The sequence below is a fragment of the Medicago sativa genome, chromosome 4, assembly GCF_051527215.1.
Source record: "Medicago sativa cultivar Bolivia chromosome 4, Bolivia_mono, whole genome shotgun sequence".
NCBI classification, from domain to species: domain Eukaryota; kingdom Viridiplantae; phylum Streptophyta; class Magnoliopsida; order Fabales; family Fabaceae; genus Medicago; species Medicago sativa.
The window spans coordinates 33,400,415-33,407,230 of record NC_140752.1 but is presented as its reverse complement, the minus strand read 5'-3'; the positions used below and the strand labels follow the sequence as shown (position 1 = coordinate 33,407,230).

The window sequence follows — 6,816 nt, the reverse complement described above, 5'->3', positions numbered from 1 at the left end:
CGATAAGTTAGAAGAAGAAAAACCCTAGAATATGGTGCTAAGACCACTCAAATATGGTGTTTCCAAGTTCTCCAAACTATCAATATGGTACTATAACCACTCAAATATGGTGTTACCACCATTTCTCCTCAAATAAAATTATTGAATAATTTTTATATACCGTTAAGATCATTCTTGATTCCGACGGGACATTGTTTATTCCAAATAGGGACTATGATCTTAAAAGTACTCTTTATTCCGAAGGGACATATATTATCGAAGGGATTATGAACTTAAGACCATTCTTAATTCCGAAGGGACATTAAACTTCATTCTTAATTCCGAAGGGACATTAAACTGAAAAGGGACTATGGTCTTAAGAACACTCTTAATTTCGAAGTGACAGAAAGGAGTAGAAAAAGGAGAAGGACTTGTTAAACAATTCGAAGGAGGGAGAAGAGATGAAAGACTCGTCAACACATGTCAAAAAAGGGAGAAGAGAGAAAGAGTTCCCGACAACTCAATGAAACTCTTTGGTGTGTGGAATGCACTATGTGAGTTCTCTATTTATAGGGAAAATTCACAACTAATAAGTGAGAAACTTTGGGAACAAGTAATATGAGAAACTTTGGGAACAAGTAACATATTACTTTGCGATTAAGTAATTCACATATTAGATCTAGTACAAAAATATCTTAATTGAGTACTAAAATATATTAAATTTAGTACAAAAATATATTATATTATGTACCAAAATATTTTAGCAAAACTTGGGAACTAAAAAAACACTTTCTAATAATGATTAAATTAATTATTTAATTTATCATTTCCTTTTTTTTTGAAAGAATTTATCATTTCCAAATAATAAAATATATATCAATATATATTTTTTCTCTAGTGCTTATGTACCCCCATTAATTAGAGGTACACCCCCACTATATAAACACTTCTAATGTGTGTGTTCCATCCGATGTGGGACTTCCACTTTTTTCAATTCACACAACACTAGTTCTACCCAACATGGGAATTTGTGTTTAGTCTTTTTACTCAATTTCCACACATGTTCCAACATCTTAATATATAATCCTAAAGTACATAATGCATACCATATTTTGAAAAACCCTAATTTCCTGGGCGGGAATGTGCATAATTAAATGCTGAATTTGAATTTCAAATATCCCACAATTAGGTTAAGATACAAACCCTGTTTTAGTTTGGCGGAAATGTTGTTACCAATGGTGCATTAATGCAGATTTAGAAAGCCACATCTCATGTATGTAGGTTACGATGATAGCAGTAATAAACTGACTGTTTATATCCCATATGCATTTAATTGATCGCATCTTCCCAAAGGAATATAAATCAGCGTGCTTGCAAGCTATCACAATACCTGGAGTTGTATATGTGCTCATCGAGAACCATCAATCTGACATAACCCCCTCTCTCTTTTTCTTTGTGATTCTTCATCTCTCTCCCTTTTCTCTCATACTCACGGCCGACTCTCGCCGCCAGAACCCTAACGGAGCTCCGCGGTATCACCACCATCATCTGTGGCAGCAGTGGCGGATCTTCACTTATTTTCTTGGGGGTGCCAAATGCTTTTGTATACTCCACTTTTAATGAACATTTATATATTACAATATTTCAAGTAATATTATACAATAATAAGTGATATGGTGGTTTGAATTGCTTTAAATAAGCGTTGTGTTGCAGGTTCAATTCTCCTTGGGAACGTTTTTTTTGATAAAATATTAAAAATGCACAAGAAAATATCAAAAATATACTGGCTAAAGGGTCGAACACACGACCTTTAGACTTGTAAAAGCACCCCCTATCCGCTAGAACAACCAGAAATTCCTTGCTGTATTATGGATAATACTATATATATAGTAAACTTGGGGGGTGCCACGGCACCTGGGGGTCTCAATAGAGATCCGCCCCTGTGTGGCAGCACCACCTCTGACCAATTCCTCACACTCAAGCCTTTTAACTTCGTCGCAGCTGTATCTGATTCTGACCCAACACTTTCTTCTTCCTTTGATCCAAACGGTAAGGACTTATTTGTGTTAATTGATGAATTACAGATAGTAAGTTTTCTTGAATATGACCTAACCTCCTAACATTGAGTTTCCTCTCTTTAGTAATTCACTTAACTCATCTGTTTCCCATGCTTTACCTTTTGGTCTCTCTCTCATCTCAACTCTTCTTACGACTCCATTTAAAATTTTGAGATGCTCTGATTTTTTTCTCAATTTTTTGTCACTTTTTTCTCAATTTTATTCTTATTATCTCTTCTTTTATAGGGTATCATAGGAGCAGACTAATATGTTTTGTGTACCTGGAAACCAATGAATGAAACAAACACAGGTTCAAGCATCCCATTTTTATCAGTTGTTTCTATATATCACAAGCATCCCAATCTGTTTGATTTTATGCAAACTAACCCCAATTAGTTTGTTTATTGTTGTTACAACATTATCATAGGTGCATCTAGCAGAGTTTGATCTACATTTTTTTCTAAATTAGATCCTCTTGATTTTAACCCTTTTTGTGCTAAAGGGATTTAAATTTAAGAATCAGTTGATTGGAAAGGATATCAATTTATAGAATATGATATATGATGATTTTATGCTTTTTACATTTGATATTGGTTTGTTGGAGATTCAGAAAGAACTTCACCGTATAGATCTTTCTTCAGCACTCATTCGGTCCTGTGTATTTATTACCTTAGGTTGATAAGATTTCGTTTTAATGTTGTGAAGGAGGAATTGCCTAATGATCTAGGAAGAGTGGATATGTTGTTTCAGGATGCGGTGGAGGCTGTAATTGATATACAGGTTCGCTTCACCTTTTTTATTGAATCCCCCAAGTATAATTCTGAGAAGTTATTAGATTGTCACTTTTTGGAACCCAAGAATTCAATTCCTAAGAAAGAATGCTTTTATTAAGAAATGTGAAAGAATAGGAGAGAAATCTCTCCTCCAAGGGTTTCCCATTGTATGTCTATAAGAAAAAAGACATTGGTCTTGCTTACAACTTTGGTATGTTTATCTTTCATTCATAAAGTTTGCATACTACTATGTATTAAAGTTATGTGTATGAAATCTATCCATATTAGTATGTTGTTTGATATTATTAATGTGATGAATTTGTTAAGTCATTGAAATTTTACATTATATTTGCAGCTATGTTTTATTGTCACATCAGATAAAAATATATTGAAAGTTGAATTTGTATCTAGCTTTCTTAAATATGTTGATCCTGTATTTTTTTTTTCTTCTTCTGCTGTTTTGGCCTTTTAGTGGGCACTTTTGTTTATTGCCCTGCTGTTTTTGGTTCGGCTGTGGCTAGGCTGTGCATTTTTTAAACTGATTTTTTTGGTTTGGCATTAAATAAGTTTCCTTTGTCCTAATTGTGCAGCCTATAAAGTTTTGTTTGTAGTTAGTGTTAGTGTATGGTGTTTACTTTTGCAAAGGAGTTGAGTTGTTTGGTTGCTAATCAATTTGGTTCTAATTAAGTATATTTTTTAATCAAAAAACATTCTAAATGTTATTTATTTTTGTGATTTTGATTTTTTCCTTTTCACATACACAGTGCCAATGAATATTGAAGATGAGCATGAAGTGTCAATGTGAAAAAGTATGGTGAAGCTGCGCACGTATCATAGGTAATTTGTTATCTCAGATATGAGTGAGCATTTTATATGTGTATGATTTTGTTAATGGCGTTGTTCTGGTGTATACATGAGTTGGATATGAGAAGTGGTAGTGTTATGTTTAGTGACAACCTTTTGATTGTTTCTTCTTATATTGTTGAATAATAAACACCATTTTTTTCCTATACTCTTTTATATGCTTCACTCTGTTTTCTTTACTCTTTTTAGGAGGCAGAGCAAACATTGATCTACCATTTTAGGAGTCCGATCAAGCATTGATCTACCAGATAGAAAAAATTAAGTGTTAGCCGGGTCAATTACATGTTAATAGTACTAATTGGTCCACTTTACTTTGCATATGTGAGTATGGTACTAATGTAAGGCTGACTTAGTTTGTTGTTTCTTAGTGATTTATTGATTTTGTTTGCTTTGACCTCTAAAATGGTTTAAATTTCTTCATGAAAGCACATACATATGTAATTAATATATAAATGTTCCCTAATGGTAATTATTTTAAATTGCATCGAAGAAAGTGAACTGGTAGTTGAATGAAGTCGTATCTTGGAGCTGTCCTACTTAAGGATCATGAAAATGAATGGCAAGTATCTTAGGGTTCATTGAAGAGCTAATTATTCAGATATAGCATGTCACTATTTCTCTCATCGATGGTACAAATGCTTAATTGCCTAAGAAGATTGATGGTGTTATTTTGTATGTAATTTTGTTGTGTATTGAGCCTTTCATTTGTGTATAGTAAAGCTCATACCAAAACAAATTTTTACTTTCTCTTTATGGCACCAGCACAACTACTCATTTTATGGCACGTTTAAGCATAAAAAAAAGCACCAGCACAACTATCATATTAAATGCGACTGTTCCCTTTCCCTCTAAACACCGTAATGTACCAACATGAACTCTTTTTTTTTTATTGTTTGTATTTTTACTATTAACATTGTATTTGAACTTCCTTCAAAAAAACATTGTATTTGAACCAAAAGCACATTATTTTCTATTTATTTGAATGTTCTATTTGCCGTCAATATGACCCGTGCGACAGCACGGGTGCAAGGTCTAGTTACTTACTAAAGTTTATCCCCCCAAGCTATTGTTTACCCTAATTTTTCCCTCCACTTTGCAAGCATTAACTCCCTCTATATGCTAATCCTAATCACCATTCCACTATGTATTTCAATTTTCCCTCCAATAAAAATTGTAGTCTGCGATGAATGTACTTAAGGGGGTTAAGATGCTCTCCATTTGTATGTTTGCATTTAATAGCGTCTATCCTCATTTCTTTGTTTCCAACGTGCGTGTTAGTGTTCTCATGCAGAAATTAATCCACTCTCTTTCCCATGCCACTATCTACATGTGTGTGTTCTGTTAACATCTTGGTTAAACCACATTCAATTTTTCGTTTTCAATGAAACATATCAGTCACATATCCTTTCCCTCTCTTCTCTAAATATTTGTTCAGCTTCTTCTCCATTGGCGCTATAGGGATTGGATATGGTGTTTGAGTTCGGAGATCTCAATGAGAAGTCCATCGTGTTCACAATTCTCCTTGGCGAAGTTGCTGTTGCTCTTTGCAATCGTAGGTAGCCTCCCTTCTCACTCTAAGTTAAGGCTATGCTCCCAGCAGTTTCTTTGCTTTCCATATGTTTGCCAATCATTGGGGTTCTTCAATAGAGATCTCATCATATCATTAAATGTCGTGTTTTTGAGGTTTTAGATATACACCATTTTTACTATTTCTTCCATGAATTCTTGATGATTCTATCATGGAATTGTATTTGTTTTGATGTGATTTTCATTCCATTTGTCTAAAACAGTAACGCCATTGATATTTGGTATGATTGCTACCATCTATTTCTAAATTCAATTGGATAAGTTTGCGGTCTTACCATAAGATTTCGAGTTTATTTACGGAACAGGAAGTTAAACTACATAATGTTGTAGATAAGTTTTAGTCTTTTTGTAAGAATTTGATTTTTTTTTTTGTTCTATCCAATTTGAATAAGTTTAGTTATCCTTATGTAGTAAGCTATATTGATCAAACGATGTCGTAATTTTGTTTAAATTATGTATGAGAAAAATCCACTTGAGAAAATGGAAGGATATAACACTTAACAATTTTGGTAAACCATTAATGTTGTCTCTAATTATCACTATTTTTTAACAACTAAATGGAATGCAAGAAGAACTTTCATTTAGTATGAGCAGGGTTAGTAGCCAAGTTGTCCAACCTGTTTGATGATTTGTTTTTAGAATAATTCCAATCTCAAATCATGGCTTCCTTAAACTAATGATTTCTTCTCATTAGTTTCAATCATTGCTCCCACTTATTGATGGCAATATCTGCTCATGTTGCCGCAACTTTGTTATTTTTGGTCTGCTCCGAAAGAGAGATATTGTATATAGGCGGCATCCCCGAAAGAAACCCACACTGCACACAGAATATACTGCAACAGCAAAATACAGACAGTGCTGCTCCTCTAACAGCCCAAAGCAGCTAACCCTCAGCACCCCTTATGTGATTGATAGGGCCAAACCGCAAGTGCACGGCCTATCGAAGTAATAGTAGTAAGTAGAGTATCGTTCCGCTAGGGAGTTGTTCAACTTAATTAACTTTTAATGAATGATTAGAGGAGAGAAAGTTGATAAGAAAGAGTTTGATTGCTGAAGGTAAAAACAATAATAATAATAAAGGGCCTTAGGATCATTGGTTCATCTTAATAACTAATCCTTCACTAGACAAAACCTAAACATCTAATTTCATGATTTACACACTAATTTCTAAAGACCGGTTTCCCTTAGCCCCTCACCTTTCCGATGAAAGTCCGGTGAGAGTTTACTTCTAGCAACCAAGCCTATTTCATTGACATGATTACTAGAAGATGCATAGAGGATTGAAACTACTCTTTGTCTCAATAATTGCAAAGACTATTTCACTGTTTTGCAATTATTGTCTAGATTCACTTGTTCCAACATCAAGACTCCGCTCTCGCTTTATGAATTGATGTTTGGGATGATGGATTAACGATTATCAAACCCTCCGCTTTCGCTTCCACAGTTTGATAATTGTTAATCCACGTTAAGACGGTGAATCTAGATTAGAAATTAGGGTTACATAAAAATTAGGGTTTAGACATGTTTTGTTTAGGATTGAGTCATTAGACTCCCCA

At 33.9% G+C, this 6,816-nt stretch overlaps 1 long non-coding RNA gene across 2 annotated transcripts; it reads left to right on the top strand.

Moving 5' to 3' along the window:
• Positions 1–1,904: 1,904 nt before the first annotated feature.
• On the top strand, positions 1,905–4,144 carry LOC146928888 (uncharacterized). 2 transcript variants are annotated; one of them, XR_015008219.1, is made up of 5 exons: positions 1,905–2,028; positions 2,283–2,346; positions 2,742–2,816; positions 3,574–3,646; positions 3,863–4,144. It is a non-coding gene; the product is annotated as an uncharacterized LOC146928888 (long non-coding RNA). The 2 variants fall into 2 exon arrangements; XR_015008218.1 differs by lacking the exon at positions 1,905–2,028 and adding an exon at positions 2,086–2,161.
• Positions 4,145–6,816: the final 2,672 nt, after the last annotated feature.